Source organism: Emys orbicularis, chromosome 10 (assembly GCF_028017835.1).
Source record: "Emys orbicularis isolate rEmyOrb1 chromosome 10, rEmyOrb1.hap1, whole genome shotgun sequence".
In the NCBI taxonomy this organism is placed as follows: Eukaryota; Metazoa; Chordata; order Testudines; family Emydidae; genus Emys; species Emys orbicularis.
The window spans coordinates 84,997,972-85,021,918 of NC_088692.1; the positions used below are offsets into that span (position 1 = coordinate 84,997,972).

General features: G+C 44.9%; 1 non-coding gene across 1 annotated transcript; it reads right to left on the bottom strand.

Moving 5' to 3' along the window:
• Positions 1-23,766: 23,766 nt before the first annotated feature.
• On the bottom strand, positions 23,767-23,838 carry TRNAQ-CUG (transfer RNA glutamine (anticodon CUG)). The gene has a single exon. It is a non-coding gene; the product is annotated as a tRNA-Gln (tRNA).
• Between the last annotated feature and the right edge of the window lie 109 nt (positions 23,839-23,947).

The window sequence follows — 23,947 nt, forward strand, 5'->3', positions numbered from 1 at the left end:
AGTCAATGGAAAGTCGCCCATTGATTTCAATGGGCTTTGGATCATGTCCGTACGGTTAAGGCCATTTATGACATGAACCAGTTGATTCACAAAAGCACAAATTTCTGCCTTCAGTTATACCTCTCTTGCCCCTGATTGCAGTGCAAATAACAGTGCAGAATATTGCCCCAAATGAGCAAGGATGACAACCACCCTACTGCATAGGGATGTGTGCTAGAATAATGAGAACCAGCAGCTGAAGCAGCACTCTGGTCACTGTACATTCAATTAGTCCCACCCCCCTGCATCCCAAGAGGGCCTAGATCAGCCTGAGCTAGGGGGACCTAAGGAGATAATTAGCCCATTAACTAGATGAGTAGAAAAGGAACACAGGAAGGATGAACACAGGAGAGTAGGGAGCAAGTAGCTAATCAGGAGAGATCTTTGCATGGATGGATTTCTCCTCTCTGGTAAAAGGGGATAATAATTATATGTCACTGTAAATAGTCTTGTTGCATTGAACTGTAAAAGGATGGTGGTTGATATAACACAAATAAGGTACACAGCGGTGGTAATAAAGTGGAGGTGTCGGAGCCATTTCTGCAGGAAGCCAGGAGCGGACGACCATGCCGTGTCACTGCAGAACACAAGGCCTGCTCCACCATTTAGTTTGTCAGGGTTTGGCCCTTCAGTCATTGAACTCAGTGGTTGTGCTTGCTTGAGTAAAATGAGCAGACGTGTCCCCTCGTGAGCCGATTGCCTTGGCAAGGCTTTCTGTGGAGTACTGATGCAGGACTTCAGCCAGTAAAGGAGGCCACAGACGCAGACATGCAGAAGGACTGGGAAACACAAACAACAAGGAAAATATCTCTAAAGAAGTGACCTAAATTTCTCCCTGTCTTTTCTATAAACAAGAGTCTGATAAAAACTCACTCTTGTTTCATTGTACAGTGAGGGTTTATGTCCTCAGACCTTTAGAGCGAGCGCCAGGAAATTATTCTCCACTAATGTTAGAACTATTTGCAAGCTGCTCCAGCTTTGCAACATTCTCCATGCAAATGTCAGGAGGTCCAAATACACTGGCAGGATGTCTGCACTAACGGGAGGGAAACAGGGGCCAGTTTTGCCATTGTGCTTGGCTTTGTGGCTATGACTAGGACATTGGGCTAATGTGACACTGAGCAAACTGGATGCCATACATCTCCACTTCTTGTTGCTGTTGGCCTATAAATACCTACAGCTGGACCATACTAATGGAATGGCCCCTTCAATGTCAAGTGATAGGGGGAGACCTTCCACGAGAATGAAGCATATGTAATACCAGCCTGCATCCACACCATCTTTGCTGTGCTCCTGTCAACTCACACAAGAAAGGCCAAATCAGTATTGAGGTGGAAAACCGTTCAGAACTGTGTGCTCTGGGAAGGCATGTAGGTGATTCATCAGGTGGCATTCTTTCCTCTGAGTCAGTAGAGAACCTCCTGCCCAGAACAGTGCTAGGAGGTACCATCATGTGGGAGATACCATCCTTTAGAGAGGAGATATAAAACAAGGGTTATGAGCACCTTTGCTCACTAAAGATCTCATGCTTTTACTTCCTGGAAGAGTAAGTCTTCTCTCCAAGATCATGGCCAGATCCCAGTCCATGTAATTACACTCTATATCTAAACTTTCCATGCAATTTCCATTGGTCAAGATAGTCATTTTCCATCCTAAACTTTTGTGCAGTATTAGACTGAAATACTTTCCTCATGGACTGTATTTTCTAAATGGACAACCTACCTAATTCTCAATTACTGAGGGGCAATCTCCACTCATTGTTATATTTTGCTTTCCACAACCAAATCTCTGTACAACTTTTCATGAGTGATGTACCCGAGTATTCGGATTCTAATATCTAAACTGTATTGTTAAATCTATTCACCTAAATGTGGGTTATTGCTGATTATGTACTCTGTGTATCATATGACTTTTAAAAACTAACTTTATATTTGTGGATGATAAGCACTATACCTAGATGTACAGACATTCTTTTCCCAACCTATGTATTATATAATTTTTTAACATTAGCTTTAATAACATTTTTAAATAGCTGCTGCATTCCAGAGACTACTATATATCACAGTGGGTTAACTGAACTATATGTGTCACTTACCTACTTCTTAGAGATTTTATGAGGCTTAATTAATTAGTGTTTGTAGAACATGTTGAAATCCCCAGAAGAAAGCCACTATAGAAGTATCATTATTAATTTACAATCTCCTATTTATGAATAATAGGCTAATATCTTGGCAGACATGGGAAAAAGTGAGATATAAAACTAGTTTTAAGATTGCTCAGCCAAAAACATACTGAGAACCAAGTCTCCATTTACTACTACCGCTATGTGGTATATTATGATAGTAACCTTCTGTTGTTCTGCCTTGATCGATACACTTAAAGAACATATTTTCTTTAATCCATAAAACAGTCTCCACCACATGTATGGCTTGTTAAAATAATACAGGACTCAAAATCAACTAACTAAATCAACTCAAAGACACGCCACATCATGACCCGTCTCTAATTTATTAATTATTCAGAGTATAAAGCACCTCATTTCTGTACATATCTGGGGGGGTATAACCTGACAATTATAAACTCAGGACACCTAAAAATCAGACTGAGAGCTGTTAAGATACAACCAGGAGATTTGTTGCTGGGTTTTGATGTGCGACCCCTGTTTATAACTGTTCACACAGATAAGAAGCCTTTTATTTTCTTCCAAACAAGCTTGAACAGGACACCTCATTGGAAACACAAAGAGCACTCCATCCAAATGACATCACTGAGCAGAACAATTATTTTGTATGGCGAGAAAACACTGGATGCCTCTTCTGACTAATTGTCATGGATGATTTCCAAGAAAATGCCTCTTCAGAATAAAATGCAACCCACTTATCCAACCAAAATAACACCATAACTTCCCCGCCATCTCGTCCCTAGAAAAACCCAACCAAAGTATCCTCAAAATCCAGTCCCTGCTAACTGTAGGAGGGCAGTGCTTACTTTGTGCCAGGGCTTGCCAGGGCTGAGCCCTGGCACCTCTGGCAGTTCACAGCTCTAGCACCACTGGGCTTGCTGCATCAGTTATGAAAGTAAAAAAAAATTGCTTGAGCCCTGGCACCTAATTGCTTGATCTCTGGTACCTCTTTCATTACAAATGAAGCACTGGGAGAAGATGTGTACACTTCTTAATTTTGGGAGGCACTCAGATACCACAGTTCTGAGCATCATGTAATAGCACAGACAGACAGGGGTGTTATGGATTGATTAGTGAATGCTTGTACACTTCCTCAAACATGTAAAATTGGCTGAAATAACCCCTGAGTATTAGTATGCCCCCTGATTCAGGAAAGCACTTGGGCATGCATGCAAGTGTTCTGAATAGAGATGCTTTTGTGAATCAGGACCATGTAGCATTATGGGATACCTTGCACACTGAAGGAGCTATATAAACTATACTTCTATCTGGGTGAAGATTAATGGAAAACTGTGGCTTGTGTGTGAAACATATCCATCCGTTTGTGGCACAAAATTGCCCTGAAATCTGGCAAATTCCTTGAATCACAGTCTGACTTGCTGTACAAAAAAAAATTAACTATAAATAACAATAGTGGGGGAAATGTTCTTGACAAGTCAGCTTGTTTCACGCTGCTGATAGTTCCTGTTAGTGATATGTATTTTTCTTACTGAGAAAACAATGGAAAACAGCTGCTAAAACGCTAACAATGGGGCCAGGGAATAGCAGCTTTTCCAAAATTTGAAGCATGCAGAGTAAAGCCCATTTAAAATAGAATTAATTATTATTAAAATAGAATTAATTATTAAACCAAAAATTACCTTTTTGGTAACATGGAGCCCTCTTAGGCTGGGTCTACACTACCCGCCTGAATCGGCGGGTAGAAATCGATCTCTTGGGGATCGACTTATCGCGTCTCGTCAGAACGCGACAATCGATCCCCGAATCGACGCGCTTACTCCACCAGCGGAGGTGGGAGTAAGCGCCGTCGACTGGGAGCCGCGGCAGTCGATTTTGCTGCCGTCCTCACAACAGGGTAAGTCGGATCTGATACGTCGAATTCAGCTACGCTATTCGCGTAGCTGAATTTGCGTATCTTAAATCGACCCCCCCCCGTAGTGTAGATGTAGCCTTAGACCATCTAGTTAGTCTTGCACTGTCTGAGAGACAATCTCCTATTGTACATTTACTAATGGTTTGTCCAGTCTAAGTATTAATATCTAGTTTAAAATATCAGTTATGTACAGATATTCATTATCATTACCATTCATACTAACATTACTTTGCACTTATAGCATGCCTTGAATCCTTAAGACTCCCATGTGTGCAAAATGGATATTGTTATCTCCATTTTACAAATGGGTTAGACTGTGTTACAGGGTGTTAACACAGGTCTTGCAAAAAGTCAAGAACGAAGTCAGTGAAAGAACAAACCCCAGAAGAACAGAACAAGAGCTAGGAGTCCACTGCTCTAACCATTAGACATACTCCCAATCGAAACAGACTAGATTTCAGTGACTCCTACAGGACTGTTCTTGTGCAAACCAAGGTTCTACCATGCACGGTGCTGATCATGCCGGTCTTGATCCAGCAAAACACTTGAGTCAATGAGACTACTCGCATGCTTAAAGCTAAGGAAGTGCTTAAGGGCTTTGCTGGTTTTGGGGCTAGAGTGCTTAGCACCTTGCAGGATTGAGCCCCATATGAGTTAGATGTACCATTCATTCACTAAAGCAAGGACTCTAACCACAGCAGAGGAAGAGGGCTACTTGCATGCATTATAGTCTAGCATATGTCACTCCTTATAACCAATAAAAATTAAAATGTACATGACTATCTAGTTATTAATAAATGTCCCTATTAAGCCAAATCTTGGAGCTCGGCAACTCTACTGTAAGTAAGCTCCTGAAAATCTCTCTGTTTCACTTAGGCACAACTTGGACTCCAGTTTTTTTGTGACGCATCTGGCCTTGTGCTGAGTACAAAGTTGAATCTCCCCTTCTTGCACCATTGTGTGAAAGCTGGCCCAGCTACTAACATTCAGTATCGCTGCTGACTGAGCATTCTCCAGGCGAAGGGTGACATAACTATCAGTCACCCTCTTTAATGTCTCCCAAATCTACTCTTTCCTCCTTGTGCCCAGTGCCTCTGTTGAACCCTTGACATTGTGCTAGTCACCTCCTCCCTTGATTTCCATAACCTTCTCACTGGCCAGATCACCTCTCATCCCACCCAGTCTGTCTATAAGGCATCTACTAAAGTCTTCCTCTCTCAATAATCTGATGGTGTCACTTGCCTCTTTAAACTCTTCCGTATGCTCCCTTCCATAAATTTCAGATTTCTTGGAGTTTAAGGCCAGACGAGACCATTAGACCATCTAGTCTGACATCCTATATATCACGGGCCATTCATTTTCTCCCAGATACTCCTATACTGAGCCCAAACACTGTAGTTAGACTAAATCATTTTAGTTCTCAGGAGACTAGACTATTTTGTGCCTCAGACAGAGAACAGGTGCCACCAATGCCCAAGACCTCTGCACTGACCAGGAATTGATTAGGTGGGATATGCCCAGATGATCCCAGTAGGCGATCCATGCCCCATGCATCAGAGGAAGGTGAAAAACCTCCAAGGTCCCAGCCAATCTGACCAGGGGGAAAATTCCTTCCCAACCACAAATCTGGACATCAATTTGACTCTGAGCATGTGAGCAAGACACAACAACCGGGCATCTAGAAAAATGATTCTCTCTACCACCTCTGAGCATTGCTTTACGTCATCTGGTTTCTCATCTCCAGCTGTGGCCAATCCCTACTGCTTCAGAGAAAGGCAGAAAAAACACTGAATACAGCTGGACATTTGTCTATTAGGGAACAAAATCCTTCCTGACCCATACAGGTGACCAGTTGAAGCCCTGAAGCATGAAATTTGATTATAGTCCCTGTGTTAATGCAGAGCTGCAAGTGGAATGGACGTGTTGATGGCAATGCAGGCACTCTTTTACTCCCCATGGACAGAGAACATTCACATCACATTCAAGCTCTGATTCCTCACCAGAATTTTGTCCCACCTACTATACAGCTCTTCCTAAGCCTTCCGCTTTTCCCACCTTTTATGGTGATTTCCATTATGTCTGAAACAGTCTCCTTGTCCACATCCAGCAAGTGTCCTCACTCCCCTGCAAATCCTTCCTCTTCAAATGGTCCCCCATCTCTTCTCCTCCTCATCATCACTCATCTCCACAACCTCCCTCTTCTCAATGCTTGTCTTGTGTCTTGTCTTGTACATGCTTAACTTGTCTCTTCAGGGCAATGAATGTGGGTTATCTATAGGTCTGAGCCAACATGCTCTTAGGCCCAGATCCTCAGACATTTAAGCACCTACTCCCAGGTTTATTACCATGAACAGTCCCATTAGCTTCAAGGTAGTAAGCATTACTGGTATAATTTTGCAGGATTAGGTCCCATGTTTGTAAAGTGCCATGTAGCTTTATAGTTCTATAGAAATAAAATATATAATAATAATTTCATCAATAGATGTCTATATACCTACAGTGACAGTCAATGCAAGAACTCTTCTTCAAGGCTGCAGTCCAATGCCCCAGCTGCTAGGAAGGTTGCAAAAGTGAAATGAATTGTGCCCTTTCTCCTGATAACATCACGTGTAACACTATAAACACCTATGGAGCAGCAGTTGCTCTGAAACCTCTCATTTCCCATGGGCAGTGTATAATCATGTCTCAGACAGTCATGGCAGATACAAGATGTTATTTTTGATCTCCAACATCAACCTCTGTCTGAGGTTGCCAGAGGAACCACTCCAAAACTATTTTTGAACTTAACTTTTAAAATCTCAAAGCAAAAAACACAGCAGCAGAAAGTCATGGCAGATACTTCTGAGAGGGAAAAGAAAAGTGTCTGCGAAGTGGTTGTCCTGATTATCAGCATGCTAGGAACATGCCTTGGTTTTACTAAGTCAGTTTAAAAATCAATCTAGGTAAACTGATACAAGCCCCTAATATAAATGCACTTTGTTAATCCTTGCTTATATCAATTTAAATTAAACTTGTAATTTATGAATGGAAGCTAAAGGATTATACCAGTTTAAGTGCATCTACATTAGGGGCTAGTGCTGGTGTAACTAAATTGATTTTTCAATTGATTTAGTTAAATGGATGCTCTTTTCTAGTATAGACAAGGCCTCAGAGGAACACACTGGTCTGGGATATATTGCTGTTTATTTCAGCGTGCAAGAAGCAATATACAAAGAATTAACACATTAAGACCAAACTAACACATTTGGTGACCATAACAGTGCAGGCAAGCAGGCTGAAGTTAATAATGGGTTGCACAGCAGGAAATTTATGCAAGCAAATGCTAGTTCACATCTTTTAACTACAGGCTTGCAATTAACACCATTTAAACAGACTAGCCATGCCATTTACCAATTGTTTAGTATCATGAAGTTGCATTACACTGACTCTGCTCTGGCAATTGTCCGAATGAAATGGGCGTGTTACTTACTTATCAGGTCTTCAGTTAAAAGGATTCCATCCTAGGTGCAGTAAGCAACAGTAAATCTGTGATATTTAAACCCATCTTTACTGAATATAGTAGTAACATTTGACTTATTTCCTGTACTGTCATTTGATTGTCATTAGATTTCAAGTCCAGTGACTAATGAACTTCCTCAAAGTGTTCAGGGAGATTCTAGTAAGAACAATTCTTTGGTTGACTATTCAAAACCAAATATACAGTAAATCACTCAATGTGTCAGTGTTGCATAGACTGTGTTGAATCTCCATAGTTATGCTCAACATAACAACTACAAAGGAGAAACATTTTTACAGTGGTTGATAAGTATACAGGAAGTAAGCAACATCTGTTACAATTTCAGGAGGTTTTGCCTTCAGCAACTGCTGAAAACCTTCAGATCCTGCATTCCTGATACCCCTTGCTTGGACTTTAATACTAGCAGCTGTTGAACATATGTGCAAAATTGTAACTTAAAAATAATATGTAAAGTCTTTTCTAAAAGATCACTGCCATGTAAGTTGTTAGCTGTTTTTAATGTTGTATTTTTTTCTCTCCATTGTCTACAATACCCATTAGAAGGTTGGGGAAGGGGGAAAAGGGGAGGTGGGGGGAGATTTTTTCTGCAGATTTTGTCATTTTCCATTTAGCAAACACTGATGTATTTTAAATTCAGTGTTTTCCCTTGGTGCAGAAATTAACATGCCTGTTTTTGTTTTTTTTAAAGAAGACCAAAAATATATTCCCCGTTTACAGAATAACAACTAGAACTCTGCTTAGGAAACCACATCCTTATGTGCTTTCCTGAATCAGGGCCTACGGAGACCTATCTACTTGCAACCTAATATCACTGCTAAGGTAAATCCTTCCAGCTACAATATGTAGCACTCACAGCTAAGGAAAAGGTAGTTAAATATGTACAAATATCAATCAATTCTTAGTGAACAGGACAGAGCTACGCCCTCCCCTGCACAACCCAGACGCACCAGGAATGCATACTACATCTATTTTTCACTTACAGCTGGATTGAGCAATTCCGTGCAAACACTGTTTCTCTCTAAAAGATCAGGGAACAACTGAAGAACATACAAATTTAAAAAATAAACTTAAACATATGGGCTAAATTCTCTGCTGGTGTTAATGGGCAAAACTCGCTGGCAGTCAGTGGAGCAGTTAAACTAGTGGAAAATTTGATCCTATATTTTTGTTTGCATTTAACCAACAGCAATTATCACATACTTGTTACAGGACTGGGGTTCATGTACTGTAAACACTTACATTTTCATATACTTCCTTTGAGATCGTTACTTTCCCAAGGAAATTGCAACAGTTATGTCGAAACTGTATTTATCCATATATGGTAGACACTTTGGACCTGACACTAGTGAAATGGAAATGCATGTCAAAGCTCAGAGAGCTAGATTCTGCTGTTACACCAGTGAGGTCAAAGGAGATTTGCACATGTATAAATGAGAGCAGAATTTGGTCATGAAAGTCCATAGTGTTATATTTTGGAGTCTTACAGAGTCCTTTGTGTGTTGTGTTCTTAACCTATTGGTGGATGCCATTTTAGTTGAAAATAAATTAAATAGAAAGATGCCTTCAAATATTTTCAGAAAACCAAGACCTTAGTTTGGAAAACAGACATAGCAATGCTACATACACAGGGAACGTCTACACTTACCGGAGGGTCCGGCGGCAGGCAATCGATGTTCTGGGATCGATTTATCGCGTCTGGTTTAGACGCGATACATCGATCCCGGATCGACCCCGGAAGTGCTCGCCGTCGACGCCGGTACTCCAGCTCGGCGAGAGGAGTACGCGGCATCGACGGGGGAGCCTGCCTGCAGCGTCTGGACCCGCGGTAAGTTCGGACTAAGGTACTTCGAATTCAGCTACATTATTAACGTAGCTGAATTTGCGTACCTTAGTCCGAAGTGGGGGCTTAGTGGGGACCAGGCCTAACACTCAAACTGAATTCTATCAAGTGCCATTGCTAGTGAGATCATAAAGGCTGAGACATACTGATCAAAGCAAGAAACTTAATGCCTGCCACGTCATCCTTAAATACAAAGCACCCTCTTATGTCTAGAACCAGAAGTTTATGTGGGACAGGGACATCGTAAGAGGGTCTAAGGAAATACAACATAGTAGATACTTTGGCAGTGTATATTGCCTACTCTAGCTATACCTATGTTGAACTATTACATTTTAAATAATGTATATGGGAAAATGCACTAACTTTAAGTGGTTTTAAACCCTGGAGACTGGTGAATAATAAATAAAAGCTTTTATTCTTTTATCAGTGACTCACATCTGCTCATACTGGTCTGGTGTGGAGAGTGCTGAGAATGAAGCTGAACTATATTAAGTTGGAAGTGTTGTATTATTTGCATAAGCATAACATTCTATTACTTCTTTGATTTCACAGCAAACTGACTTTTTCAGATTTATTCTCAAGGAGCGTGGCACCAGGAAGGCTGGTCTGGATTAATCTGAGTATTGTATCTAACCATCTTGGAAATAGGCCAAACTCTGAAATGATCTTTCATTAGAACTCCCATCATGGAACAACAAACTCATCACTTGTTTTTCTCTGTTCTATTAATTCGGTGTCTGGGGAAACAAACTTGCACGTGCCTCGGGTGCGTACTTTCACTGTGCAGACTCCCAAACATAGGCACATTCTGTATGCCTGCTTCTCTTATGCTTTGTGAACATTAGAAACCAGCTACTGAGCTGCTGTAAAGTGGTGTAACTCCACGATCAAGCTATAACTATTTCCAGCAGCTCAGGATCTAGTCCTAGATGCACACGAAACCTTCACCAAATCTTAGCAGTACCAGACCCTACCACCCTCTATTTGGACTGCGTTCCCTGATGCATCTTCTGGTAATCCATCTCCTATTGCAGCCTAGGATTTTTCTGCATTCCTGGATCCTCTAGAGCTGGGACCATCTAAATAAACTAGGTGTGACCTTTTATTCAGTCTGTCAAAACCATAGGGCCCGGTCCTGCATGGTGTTGAGCAGATACTAATGACTAGTCATGCAGGTAGATTAATAGTGCAGTTTAGGACAAATCAGAATTCTAGATCAAACAATGTTTTATGGAATACACCAGGGGTTGGCAACCTTTCAGAAGTGGTGTGCCGAGTCTTCATTTATTCACTCTACGTGTGCCAGTCATACATTTTACGTTTTTAGAAGGTCTCTTTCTAGAAGTCTATAATATATAACTAAACTATTGTTGTATGTAAAGTAAATAAGGTTTTCAAGCTTCCTTTAAAATTAAATTAAAATGCAGAGCCCCTTGGACCGCTGGCCAGGACCCGGGCAGTGTGAGTGCCACTGAAAATCAGCTCGCGTGCCGCCTTCGGCACGCGTGCCAGAGGTTGCCTACCCCTGGAATACACTCTACACTGAACATCTTGCACAGCTTGCTATGACACAGGTGATTAATGAGAAAACCCTTATCCCACTGGGTTTGTCCAAGCACATGAAACCCATTTTTAGCATCCCAAAGGTGTTCACACTGACAGACCTAACAGCACAGTCTGCCTGACTGTAACTCTCTAGAGTAGCAGGAAGGATGAAATGGGTCATGAAACCAGTCCTCTAGAGGGAGAATCTTGAGTAGAATGTCAACAGATCTTTTTCGTCTCCCTCACTTCAACGGTTTGTGCTTTTACAAATGAGGCATCCACGGTGTTCCAGTTTGCTTCTAAAGATGCGGGACCAGATGGCTCCCACACATAATGTACTGACTCATGGCAGGGCCTGAGGTATTTGTTATGTATGACAGCAAATATATGTGCTGGACCATTTTGGATTCCTGAATATATTCCTTTTCAGGGTGAGCTGTGCATCACATATGGACAGCACCAGAACAGCTACCTCTGAATCACAAACGTACGGTTGAAAGATTAGGCCTTCTTTTTCCCTCGCAGTGTGGTGGGGAAACACTCATCAGGCACTTAACACAGAGGGCAAGAAAGACACCCAGTAATGAAACATGCAGTGTGGGAGATATGCAAGGCATTTCCTCGATGGCAAAGTATCTGGCAGCAGAGAATGCTGATGGCCCGAGGATACAAGGCTATTGTCAGAACCCAGCCCCATTCCCCTTACAGATAATGCCATAAGCTGTTGTAGACACCCTGTCTAGTGCCTATTTGTACAGTTAATAGCTATAAGGATATTTCTGGCAATGAAGCTTCCTAAACATAGTAATGAGAAGGTGCTAAACTCATTGTCTGACAATGCACTTGTCTCCTGCATTTTCTGGAATATGGGCCTGATTCCCTACTCCCTTACCCGGTGTAAATCAGGAGTCACTCCGTTACATTCAAATGAGTTACACTGTATAAAACTGGTGTAAATGAGAGGCAAATCTGGCCCATAATGTAGTCTTAGTGCCAACAAAGTTTGCTTAGTGGAGGGATGCAACATTATAGCGCTTCTGCGGAGGGTGATTTGTGCTTCAGTGAGAGAAATGCCAAAGAAGCAACTTCGCACTCATCCCTCATTGAGGAGTTGCACATACCCACCTTGGGTAGATAACTGAACCCTGAAAGAGACTGGAATGCTAGTAAAATGCTCTGATACATCTACAAGTATGAATCCACTAAGAAAGTCTGGAATCCCAAGCTGGTATTCGAGGCAAACAAGAGGGTCTCATGGACAAGAGAAGCCACTGTTTGCTCTTCTGCAGCCTGTCTCTCTTACCAGCTATTTGCCAACCACACTGTACTGGAACTGACAGAACACCTTCTGAGTGGGTACAGTGACAGCCGTAGCAGATAGGCGTGAGTGCTGGTATGCCAGAGCCCCAGTCTGTGCATTGCGTTCAAGTGCGAGGGGCTGGAATCTTGTCCAGGAATGTCAAAACTGCACTATTTGAAGAGCTTCTGCCATTAAGAATGTGTCATCACTGCCTCCAGGTCAGCACAGGACTCACTTTAAATCTCCTATAAATAGCTTCCCAAGGCGGAGTAAGGCAAATGTTTGGCTCTGGTGAATCTAAGTTTTGCATTCTCGAGGGAAGGAGGCAGATTCTTTAAAGAAACCTCCATCCTTGCGCAGGTCTTTGTGGAAAGCTCTTGTGGATATTCACCAGAATGAGCCAAGTTTCTTGCTTGAATACCTCAGCAAGGTGCAGAAAGCAGATCTGTGGCTTTCTTCACCACTGAAAGTCCAGGTTTAATATCTGCTAAAGAGAAAAATGAAGCCCAAACTCAGATACTAGTGAAACCTCTCTGCATCTTAAATTATTTGAAAAGGGTAGGACACCTAGTGGATTTCTAAGGAATAACTTCAAGCAAAATAACTTACTTTTATCTCAGTGTCTTTAAAAAAAGCATTATGGGAAACTGGCTGTATCTGAGGACTGGAATCATGATAGAGAGCTCTTCACCTGATCAAAACCAATGTTGTCTGGCAGCAATGGATAGTGGTCCCAGCTGATGACTGTTCAATGATCTAAATGTGATGAGTTTGATAGTCTCAGTCCAGTTCTTGGCAGACAGGTGCTTACGTGGCAAGGAATAGCACCGGGCTGGGCACCAATTGCCAACATTGTTGGCTGTCTCAGCAGCAAGAGCAGGGATTGAATTGGCCGTGGAGTTTAAACTGCTTTCTCAATCCCCTAGAGCCGGTCCCTTCAGATTAAAATCAAGGTGTTTTGGTGGGCAGGATAGAGAAGCTTGTTCTGGTGCTGCCCTTGCTGTACTTGTCCTGTGGTTTGTATTTATACTCAGATAATCTACCTAGATGTCAGTGAAGTGAAATGGGTGTAACTGAGAGCAGAATTTGGCTAGTTGTAGAAAATAACAAGCGGTACAAAAAGTTGTGGAGCTGAAGCACAAATTTCAGAAATTACTTCTTGACCAATATGCCATCACGGAGCAGCCAGCGCTATCTTTCAAAATGTGTCTGTGGAGGCAATAGGCCAGGGAAGTTTGTTTGTGGAATCCAGAATGGAGACAGGGAATAGATGATTTCACATCATGACAGACTCACCTCATCAAGCACTGAGTCATCTGGTCAGTTGCATTAAATTCCTGTTCCCCACAGAATGGAGAAAGTTTCTCTTCCTTCCCATTTACTTCAACACTGATCTACTTTAACATTGGTCCCAGAGAACTGCTGACTTTTTCTAGACCTACTCCCTTCTCTTTCTCCAGCAGAGATACATAGATTCGTAGAGAGTAGCAAAAGTAGGGCTAGTTTTGAAAACATATCTAGGGTAATTTCAGATCCGGGTCCCACGTTATTCAAACTCTGCAGTTTGGGGAGAGGAAGGTTGATTTACAGGAAATGACCTGGCTAGGGCCCACCCTTTGTTAAATGAGCTGTAGAACTAGAAAGTATAGAGTTGAGAGCTGTAATTCAGTTAGCTAAGCTATCGACCGCTTTGCATTTCTATTACGTTCACCAGTGCCAGGGAGAGTGGAACTCCTTGTACACCATAGTCCCTTTAATCTGGTCAGGTCTGTTTAAAAAGGAAGACTGTTATTTAAGCAGACAGATTTTATACTCAGGAGTTCTTTTTCTGAGTGACATTATGTGAGACTGAAGCTGGTGAGGCCTAAAGTGACTCTTCTCTTCTATAATTTAGAGGCTTGATTGGAAAGCTGAGTGAATTATCTCTGCATCATTGTAATGACTCATTGCTTGTTAGAAAATTGGAAAGTATTGACTGGATTTCCCCCCTAGGAAATATTTCTCCTCTGAATGAGTAGTGTGGGTTGTGTTGCTTTGCTTTTGTCCCTCTTGCCTGTTAACAGGGAAAGCCAGTTGTCCCTTTGATTGGGAAAGTGGGAACTTGGGTCATCAGCCATTCCAGGACAATTTTGAATTATTGTCACTTGCTGATCCAAATCATTCTCTGAACTGCTCATTGTTTGATGGGATTTGCAACACATAGACTGGAACTGTAGGGCCAAGTTCAGGCATCTGCCAGAAAACCTGCAACCAGCAACGGTAGTGCTGGACAGTTGCCAACCTTCATTTTGTTTCCTTCAAATCCCAGGTAGAGACCAATCTGCAGGGTGAAATCATAGCACCGTTGAAGTAAGTGGGAAAACTACCATTTAATTTAGTGGGACCAGGATTTCACCCTAGAAGTTAGGGGTAGATGCATATGTGTTTTTGACTATATACCCTGAACCCATCAATGGTGCCTTGTTGATCTGTGCTCCTTGCAGGTCTCATTCACAAGTCACGGACATGCACGGCCTAGCTCATAGCTGTAACACAGATACCTACATGCATACATTAATGGTGCTGTTGCAGCATATTTCTGGGCTTGTTTTGGTAGCTAGTCTATGAATTTCCAGAGCATGGCCATAAATGAACAGTTATAAGTGCGACCTGGTCTCCTTTTCTCCTGCACATAACACATTCAGGAGCTATGTGAATCTCATATTTTGTCTGTGCTCTAGCTTTTGGGAATGTGCTGTGTCTCTCTGCTCACTACAGAAACATGTGCGTCTAAAGGAAGAATGGAGAAACTATGATGTGGTGATAATTTGTGTTTTTTTCCTTTGATTGAATTTCATGCTTACGCAAATGAGAAACTAATGGCACTGACAGGATACAAGCAGCACACAGTTTTGCCAATGGACTTCATCCCTGAATTGCCAAATCCTCTGCTATTCCAGTGCTGAGCACATATACATTAGTAGTGTTAATACACTTCATTACCGACATGAAGTAGCCCATATAATCCAAACCTGGCTGCCCTCACAGCTATGCCAACACTCCTCTTTCTTGGTTTGCAGCATTTCCTGCTAGCCCAATCCTGCCCCCAGACAGTTCTGTCAGTGCACCTCTGTCCTTTCTGATATTTTAATCTTGCCTATTTACTCCAAGAAGAGAATGATTACAAATTATTTTAATTAGTTTAAAGCTAAAGATAACTTAGCTAAAGATAACTCCTACCACCACTCACGCATGTGGCAATCTGCTGTCACGTTCACCTTAAAAGACGTGATTGACAAAAGCCCTCTATTATAATTTACATTAGGTCATAACCGTACAGAAATATAAAGAACATTATGCTCATTTCAGTTGGATACAGTATCGATTCTTACTTTCTGTTCTAAACTCTTATGTTGTATTACCTAGTTCCACCCCAGAAATAACTGCAATTAGGTGCAGGATAAAATGACTCTTGTATACAAGTGTCATTAAAAATTTTTTCTGAAATATCAACTGATAAATATAATCTATAAAAGCACAGGAAAACAACTAGTTTTTTTGTGTTGCTGTTTTTTGTTGTTGTTCTTTTGTTTTTTTACAGCTGTGTAACAAAAAGTCATTTGATTTGTGCTATTTTTTCCCAATACAATAAAAAAAATCTTTTGTCTTTTAAAGGGTGAAACTAAGCTTAACAAATTTCAAGTTCACATCTTAGGTACTTTTGCGACCCCCCCAATGTCTTTAGTATCTGAGAGCTTCACACTCTGTAATGTATTTATCCTCACAACACCCTTGTTAGGTAGGGCAGCACTATTATCCCCATTGCACAGAAGAGGAACTGAGCCCTGGTCTATGCTACAGAGTTAGGTTGACGCAAGGCAGCTTAGTCGAGCTAACTCTGTAAGCATCTACACTAAAATGTAGCTCCCACTGATGTAATTTGCCCACTACACTGAGGACAGGTCTACACTACGGGATTAAGTCGACCTAAGTTACGCAACTCCAACTTTGTGAATAACGTAGCTGAAGTCGACGTACCTTAGGTCGACTTATTGTGGTGTCTACACCGCGCTGGGTCGACAGGAGAAACTCTCCTGTCAACTTACCTTATGCTTCTCGTTCCGGTGGAGTACTGGAGTCGATGGGAGAGTGATCTGCGGTCGATATAGCGGGTCTTCATTAGACCCGCTAAATCAAACCCCGATGGATCCATCACCACAGCGTTGATCCCCAGTAAACGGAGACATACTCTGACTTAATAACTCCACCTCCACGAGAGGTGTAGCACGTAGGTTGCTGTAGTTAGGTCGATAGTGTCAGTGTGGACACTGTGTTGCTTACATTGACTGTTTGCTGCCTTACAGAAACCATCCCACAATGCCCCACACTGACTGTTAAATTGGTGCAAGCACTCCTGGTGAGGACACTCACCGCCGAGACAAGGAGTGTAGTGTGGACATGCAAAAGTGATTTAATTACTGCAGTGGCTATACAGCGAAGTAACTTAGATTGATATAATTTTGTAGTGTGAACATACCCTGAGGAATAGGCACCAACTCAGTGGGTTCTCTGGGGCTCAAGCACTCACAGAAAAAAAATAGGGGGTGCTCAGCACCCACTAGCCACAGGGATTCCGGCCCTGGGGCTGCCTGCCGATCAATTGCTCGGTGGCCCCAGGGCTGGCTGCCAATCAACTGTTTGGCAGGCAGGAGGCACTTGGGGAAGGGGAGGCGGAAAGCAGGGAGTGGGAGGTCGGGGGCTCAAGGGAAAGGGCAGAGCAGGGGTGGGAAGAGGCAGAGTGAGGGCGGAGTCTCAGGGGAGGGGCAGAGTGGGGGCAGGGATGGAGCACCCACCGGGAAAAATACAAGTCAGAGCTTCTGCCCTGAGACACAGAAAGTAATCTACCCTGCAATAAAAGACCTGAGGTTGACACAGGACAGCTGACTCGGGCTCGCAGGGCTATAACATTGCAGTGTAGCAGTTTGGGTTCAGGCTGGAGCCCAGGACAGGAGGGTCTCAGACCCCAGGCATCTACAATGCAGTTTTCAGACTAGCAGCCTGAATCAGCTGACCTGATCTCGGAGCTATGGGTTTTTATTGCAATGTGGACATATCAAGAGAAACTAAGTGACTTACCCAGGGTCACAGAGCTAGGCTGTGGTAGACCAAGGAATGAAACCCAGATCTCCCGAGTGCCAATCTAGTCCCCTAACCACTAGACCATCCTTCCTCTTTAATAGCTGAACTGCTATTATGTAATTTGTTATTTTATTGCAAATCAATGTCTCTGCTCAATCTTTTATTTTCAGTGCTACAGAAAGGTGCACACTGGTGTTATTTTAACAGCATCATGTATTTTTAAACAACAAAAATTATGTTAAAGGGTTTCTTCTTATCCCAATGAAGAGTGCTTGACATTCATAACTCTCCTTAATGCTACTGGGCTACATTTCTATACATGGAGATGAGAACATTCCCCTTAATTATGCAGATGAGTAACCTATCAATTCCACTGCTGAAAGCAATCCTGTGGAAGAGAAGACATTTTAAAGGCTCCAGTTCAATTATATGGCCATGAATATCATTTTAACTCCTCACATCTTGGTCTCAATCCTGTGCCATGGAAGTCAATGGCAAAGCTCTCATTGACTTCCATAGATATGAATTTGACCCATATAACATAAGCATGTCAGGGATTGGACCCAAGCATGATTGCTTTCTGTTAGACTGCCTTTAAACAACACTCATTTTCCCACCAGTATTTTTGGATAAGTGCACAAAGCAGTTTTGCTCACCTGTGTCTTTTCTGATCCCCTGCTAAGAGGGACATTGCGGTACCGGATTTTTATTCTGGGCTTCACATCATGCAGGACGTAGGGATTGCCATATTTTTCCATGTTCAAGACTGTTTCTCCTTTGGCCCAAACTAATGCTTCGATATCTTTCTCTTCTGCTCCCTCCTGCTAGATGAATCTTTCAAACCCTCCCTGAATTTATTTGGGCAGTCTCCCTCTGCCAAGCAGAACTTTATGGCCTACTCCTTCCCCCAATAGTTAATTTCTTCAGGAGAAAGATACCTCCTAAAGATGTAAAGATCTTTAAGACTAGAGACAGGCTTGATCCAAAACATACCCAGCCTTTGAACTGAGGTGATGTGAAGTGGAGCACGCTGACTGTTCTTTCATTTTGCTCCCAAATAGATCTAGATTTCTCTAACTCTGTCTGCAGATGCAGAATGTTTCCAGAGATCCACACACCCAAGGCTCGGTCTTACCCGCTTCCCTCTCCAAGCCCCAGCACCACGAGCCCTCTACATACTGGACTGTTTCACAGTCTGGAATATTAGCTTAGGCCTTGGCTACACTTGCGAGTTGGAGCGCATTACATCAGCCCGAGGCGCCCAAACTCCTGAGGAGTCCACACTGGCAAGGCACGTAGAGCACCCGGACTCCATGGCTGGAGCGCCCCTGGTAATCCACCTCCACAAGAAACAGAGCTTGCTGCGCCCCGGCTGGAGCACCGCGGTGCCAGTGTAGATGCCCTAGTCTAGTAATGCGCTCTGATCGGCCTCCATGAAGTGTCCCACAATGCCTGTTCTAGCCACTCTGGTCATCACTTTGAACTCTACTGCCCTGCCCTCAGGTGACCAACCGTCAGGCCCACCCTTTAAATTCTCTGGGAATTTTGAAAATCCCATTCCTGTTTGCTCAGCAAGGCGGAGTGCTCTCAGCACATCTTTCCAGGAGACCACGCCTCCACGCACCAGGCGATCCCCAGTATGGAGCAATGGCGAGGTGCTGGACCTCATCAGTGTTTGGGAGGAGGAAGCTTCCAGTCCCAGCTGCACTCCATCCGTAGGAATTACGATACCTACGGGCAGATATCAAAATAGATATCATGATAGAAAGGGGCCATGACTGGGATGCAGTGCAGGGTTAAAGTGAAGAGGCTGCAGAATGCCTACCATAAAGCGCGGGAGGCAAACCGCCACTCCGGTGCTGTGCCCACGACCTCCCGTTTCTACAAAGAGCTGGACAAGATACTTGGGGGCGACCCCACCTCCACTCCGAAGAGCACCATGGACACTTCAGAGGCTGTGGCAGCCCAGAGTGCAACAAGGCAGCAGGAGGAAAGTGGGAGCGAGGGTGCTGAGGAGGAGGGGGGGCCCAGAGCCAGAGGACGGCCCAGCATCCATAGATGCATGCAGCCAGGAGCTGTTTTCAAGCCAGGAGGAAGGTAGCCAGTCGCAGCGGACGGTGCTTGTGGAAGAACAAACAGCAGAGGAGGTGCCTGGTAAGCGGCTTTTATTTTGGGAAGGGAGTTGTTCAGTGCAGGCTGTTGGGGCAAGGAGGGTTGCAGAAAGAAGGGTTAGGGCTGCGTGCATGCCTAGATGCGGAATAGGGCACTGATGTGCTCTCTCACATCGCGGTAATTGGCCTCAGTGATCTCATAGAAGGTCTCATGCAGAAGCTGGGCAATCCGATTGCGCAGGTTCCTTGGCAGAGCTACTGTGCTCCTTGTCCCAGTCAGTCTAACATGTCCGTGCCACTGTGCCGTGAGGGGCGGGGGGACCATTGCTGCACACAGGCAAGCTGCATAAGGACCAGGGCGGAAGCCGTATTGTAGTAGAAGACCCTCCCTTGCTTCCCAGGTCACCCTCAGCAGCAAGATATCTTGCAGGACGAACTCATCCTGTGGAAAATGTGGGGACAGTGTTCAGTATAATGTGGGGACAGTGTTCAGTATAGAGGCCCCCTGCAGCTGTTGGCTCTCCCCAAGGCACAGAACCCCAGAGGACAATATGGCCTTGAAACAATCAGTCCCCCTTGCCCCTGTGGTTACTCACCATTTCGGGGCTCTTGTGGGTTATGTGCGCTCGCTTTGGGATGGGCACTTTCTGCTATTGTGTTCACTGTGCTTGTCTTTAAGTTCGGCCGAATCATTGCTCTGTCTAACGTGAACAATGCTGCCTCTGTTAAATGTTGCATTTTGGCTTTACAGATGCAACCTTGAGATCCCAGCCGTCCTTTATCAACGGCCGAAAGGCTGCAAAGAATGAGGAAGCGGCAGGGCCGGCTCCAGGCACCAGCCCACCAAGCATGTGCTTGGGGCGGCGCCTGGAGGGGGGCGGCACGGCGGGCGCTCTGGCCCGAGAGCGGGGCCGCGACTGGGCTCGCCGCCCTCCGCGCGGTGCTCCGGCTGCCGGGGAGAGCGGAGCCGCAGCGGGCTCTCTGCCCTCCCCCCAGCGCTCTCCCCGGCGGCCAGAGCGGAGCCGCGCCCGGGCTCGGCACCCTCCCCTGCCGCGCTGGGGGGGGGGGGGGGCGGCGGCTGGCTTTTTTGCCTAGGGCGGCAAAAAAGCCAGAGCCGGCCCTGGGAAGCGGCCGCAAAGAAGCAAGGAGGACCTTCTGCATGAAGTCATGCAGCAGTCCCTTACTGAAAATCAAAAAGTACAGGAGTGGCGCGAGACCGAAAGGAGGCTCCACTACGAGAATGCGGCTCGCCGGCAACAAACCACGGAGCGGCTCCTAAGCATTATGGAGCGCCAAGTGGACTCGATGCAAGTGCTCACAGCACTGCATACGGAGCAGATCCGCGCCTGCTCCCCCCTGCAGCCCTTGTGCCAAAACTCTTTCCCTTGTGCCCCCATGTCACCACCAACCTACTTTTCCCAACATCCAGTTTCTTATCGCCACCAGCTGCCTCCAACACCTATAGATTCACCACCCAGCCCTGCAAACTACGACCCTTACCCACTGCACTCAACCCCCATCACCATGCATTTTAGCCAGCCTGAAGAGCAGCACTCATTGCACGGCACTCCAGATAGGAAGGCTGAATATGATAACAGGACATACGTAAATCTGTGATTGTTCCGTTCCCCACCCCGCCTTCTTCTCTTCTCCCACACAGCACAGATGTGTCATGCCATGTGTGTTTCCCCAGCAGTTGTGTTTCTTTTCAATAAATGAATTTTTTGGTTTTGCAAACATTTTTTATTGCATTAAGTAAAAGATAGCATAGCCCAGGAAAGCAACAGGCACTGCAAGTCAGTGCAGCAAACACAGATGCCTACTAGCATTGGAACCACTGCACTTCACTCCCGTGCAGGGCACCAAACATTATTGGTGGCTTTCAGCATCAAATTGCTCCCTCAAATCATCTCTAATCCTTACAGCCCCGCGCTGGGCCCCTCTACTAGCCCTGGTCTCTGGCTGTTCAAATTCAGCCTCCAGGTGTTGAACCTCCGTGGTCCATGCCTGAGTGAAGCTTTCACCCTTCCCTTCACAAATGTTATGGAGGGTACAGCATATGGCTATAACTGTAGGGATGTTGTCATCGGCCAGGTCCAGCTTCCCATACAGACAGCGCCACCAGCTTTTTAAATGGCCAAAAGCACACTCAACAGTCATTCTGCACCAACACAGCCTGTTGTTGAACCGTTCCTTACTGCTGTCAAGGCTCCCTGTGTAGGGTTTCATGAGCCATGGCATTAAAGGGTAGGCGGAGTCTCCAAGGATCACAATGGGCATTTCGATTTCCCCTACGGTAATCTTCTGGTCTGGGAAGAAAGTCACGGCTTGCAGCTTCCTGAACAGGCCTGTGTTCCGAAAGATGCGTGCATCATGCACCTTTCAACCTTTCAGCCTGCGTTAATGTTCGTGAAATGTCCACGGTGATCCACAAGCACCTGGAGAACCATCGAGAAATACCCCTTCCGATTTATGTACTTGGAGGCTAGGTGGTCTGGTACCAGAATTAGAATATGCGTGTCATCTATTGCCCCTCTGCAGTTAGGGAAACCCATTTGTGTAAAGCCAGCCACAATGTCATGCACATTACCCAGAGTCACGGTTCTTCTGAGCAGGATGCCATTGATGGCCCTGCACACTTGCATCAACACGATTCCAGCGGTCGACTTTCCCACTCCAAATTGGTTAGTGACTGATCGGTAGCTGTCTGGAGTTGCCATCTTCCAGATTGCAATAGCCACCTGCTTCTCCACCGTCAGGGCAGCTCTCAATCTCGTGTCCTTGCGCTGCAGTGTGGGGGCGAGCTCAGCACACAGTCCCATAAATGTGGCTTTCCTCATCCGAAAGTTCTGCAGCCACTGCTCGTCATCCCAGTCTTGCATGACGATGTGATCCCACCACTCAGTGAGTGTTTCCCTGAGCCCAAAAGCGGCGTTCCACTGTGGTGAGCATGTCTGTGAATGCCACAAGCAATCTCGTGTCATATGCGTTATGCGTGTTGACATCATCGTCGGACTCCTCACTGTCACTTTGTAGCTTAAGGAGTAACTCGACTGCAATTCGTGAAGTGCAGGTGAGACCCATCAGCATATTCCTTAGCAGTTCGGGATCCATTCCCGCAGACCGAAAAGGAGGACAGAGCACGCAGTAAAAAAAAAAAAAAAACGCTGAAAGATGGCGGGCGCCAAATGTGGACGGAAGCACAGGGATTGCTGGGATGTGAAGCGATGCATCCTGGGGCATTGGGACAGGACCCAGGATGCCCCGTGCTCTCCCCCCCTTCCCACAAGCCACAGCGCCAGAATGGGAAGAGGTGCTCTGTGGGCTAGCTGCCCATAATGCACCGCTCCCAATGCCACTGCAAGTGCCACAAATGTGGCCACGCCACTTCGCTTGCAGCTGTCAGTGTGAACACTTGGCAGTGCTTTCCCTGCTGCTGTCTCCGAGGGCTGGTTCAACTCCCGGCGCTCTACATCTGCAAGTGCAGCCATGCCCTTACCTTCACTGTCCTTGTTGATGTGACAGTTCTGCCAGATCACTGACATCTCACCGGAGACTCCCACAACTGGAGACCATTTCCTTCAGTTGACTGTTGTATGGAGTGCCGTGCTTGGTAATACCTACAGTACAAAATCCACCATGTAAAACTCCTATGCTATGTTGTTCACATCTTGTGGGTGATGAGTTACTTGCATGTAAAGCATCCCTCCAGAGGGTGCTTTGTAGTCATAAGGCCAAAGAAAGCTATCTGAAGGCTGCACATTTTCAATTCAAGCACTTCCCTAATAATACCTGTATTGGAGAGATTCGACCTAGCCTAGGCAAAGGGACTCAAACCCCAACTCAGCTTTGATTTGCTTGTAACTTGGATGGCGTCAGCCCACATTGTGCTATTGCTGAGAGGTTTGTGAGCCTGGCTGAGTCTCCCAGCTGACCTCGCTCTAGGCTGCTCTTTGTAAAGAGACTGGTGCATGGTTTCACACCGTTGCCTCCTTCTGAATATTAACCCACCCCTAATGATACATTAATAATAATAAGGATAATAGAAAAACTATATATCAACTACTGGGATGCAAACAATAACTCCCCAAGGCACTTAGGTTGGGTAAGGGATTCCAAACGGATAAATAACGTATTTTTATTGAAAATAAAGATTCTGTTATTTTAAACTCACGGGAAAGGCTGTGTAAGATGGAGAGGAACCTTCCCTCGCTGTAGCTCGGGGGAGGGCGAAAAGGAACAGGTTCCACCGAGATTTGAACTCGGATCGCTGGATTCAGAGTCCAGAGTGCTAACCATTACACCATGGAACCGCCTTGGCAATAAGACGCCCCAGCGGCCTGTCATCCTTGCTGCGGGCGGGCGGGCTCCGACCCAGCGCCAGAGACCCCCCTGGTATTTGCCCCGACCCCAGCACCCCCC